Below are 1902 nucleotides of genomic sequence, written 5' to 3'. Positions count from 1 at the left end.
CACCTAAAGCTACCTGGAGACAATTGCTGTTGTTCTGTTCCTTTTAATACCACAGGCAGGCAGCAACAGTATTTACAGTTAGTGTACTGTGTCCTCTGCACAGTGTGCACCTAAAGCTACCTGAAGACAATTGCTGTTGTTCTGCTCCTATTAATACCAAAGACTGGCAGCTACAGTATTTACAGTTAGTGTACTGTGTCCTCTGCACAATGTGCACCTAAAGCTACCGGAATAAAATCGGTAGTGTTCTTCTGATCCTATTAATACCTCGGGCAGGCAGCTTCAGCATTTACAGTTAGTGTACGGTGTCCTCTGCCCAGTGTGCACCTAAAGCTACCTAAAGCCAATTGCTGTTGTTCTGCTCCTATTAATACCACAGACAGGCAGCTACAGTATTTACAGTTAGTGTACTGTATCCTCTGCACAATGTGCACCTAAAGCTACCTGACTAAAATTGGTGGTGTTCTTCTGCTCCTATTAATACCTCGGTCAGGCAGCTACAGTATTTACAGTTAGTGTACTGGGTCCTCTGCACAGTGTGCACCTAAAGCTACCTGAATAAAATTGGTGGTATTTTTCTGATCCAATTCATACCACAGGCAGGCAGCTACAGTATTTACAGTTAGTGTAGTATGTCTTCTGCACAGTGTGCACTTAAAGCTACCTGGAGACAATTGCTGTTGTTTTGTTCCTAATAATACCACAGGCAGGCAGCTACAGTATTTACAGTTAGTGTACTGTGTCCTCTGCACAGTGTGCACCTAATGCTACCCGAAGACAATTGCTGTTGTTCTGCTCCTATTAATACCACAGACTGGCAGCTACAGTATTTACAGTTAGTGTACTGTGTCCTCTGCACAGTGTGCACCAAAAGCTACCTGAAAAAAATCGGTGGTGTTCTTCTGATCCTATTAATACCACAGGCAGGCAGCTTCAGTATTTACAGTAAGTGTACTGAGTCCTCTGCACAGTGTGCACCTAAAGCTACCTGAAGACAATTGCTGTTGTTCTGCTCCTATTAATACCACAGACAGGCAGCTACAATATTTACAGTTAGTGTACTTTGTCCTCTGCCCAGTGATCACCTAAAGTTACCTTAATAAATTTGGTTGTTTTCTTCTGCTCCTATTAATAACACTGGTAAGCAGCTACAGTATTTACAGTTAGTGTACTGTGTCCTCTGCACAGTGTGCACCTAATGCTACCTGAATAAATTTGGTGGTGTTCTGATCCCATATTAATACCACAGGCAGGCAGCTACAGTATTTATAGATAGTGTACTGCGTCCTCCGCACAGTGTGCACCTAAAACTATCTGAAGACAATTGCTGTTGTTTTGCTCCTATTAATACCACAGACAAGCAGCTACAGTATTTAGAGTTAGTGCACTGTGTCCTCTGCACAGTGTGCACCTAAAGCTATCTGAAGACAATTGCTGTTGTTCTGTTCCTATTAATACCACAGACAGGCAGCTACAGTATTTACAGTTAGTGTACTGTGTCCTCTGCACAGTGTGCACCTAAAGCTACCGGAACAAAATCGGTGGTGTCCTTCTGATCCTATTAATACCTCAGTCAGGCAGCTTCAGTATTTACAGTTAGTGTACTGGGTCCTCTGCACAGTGTGCACCTAAAGCTACCTGAATAAAATTGGTGGTATTTTTCTGATCCAATTCATACCACAGGCAGGCAGCTACAGTATTTACAGTTAGTGTACCGCGTCCTCTGCACAGTGTGCACCTAATGCTACCTGAAGACAATTGCTGTTGTTCTGCTCCTATTAATACCAAAGACAGGCAGCTACAATATTTACAGGTAGTGCACTGTGTCCTCTGCCCAGTGTGCACCTAAAGCTACCTTAATAAATTTGGTGGTGTTCTTCTGCTCCTATTAATAACACAGGT

Source organism: Aquarana catesbeiana, linkage group LG03, assembly GCF_042186555.1.
Source record: "Aquarana catesbeiana isolate 2022-GZ linkage group LG03, ASM4218655v1, whole genome shotgun sequence".
NCBI classification, from domain to species: domain Eukaryota; kingdom Metazoa; phylum Chordata; class Amphibia; order Anura; family Ranidae; genus Aquarana; species Aquarana catesbeiana.
This window is presented reverse-complemented; position numbering follows the sequence as displayed.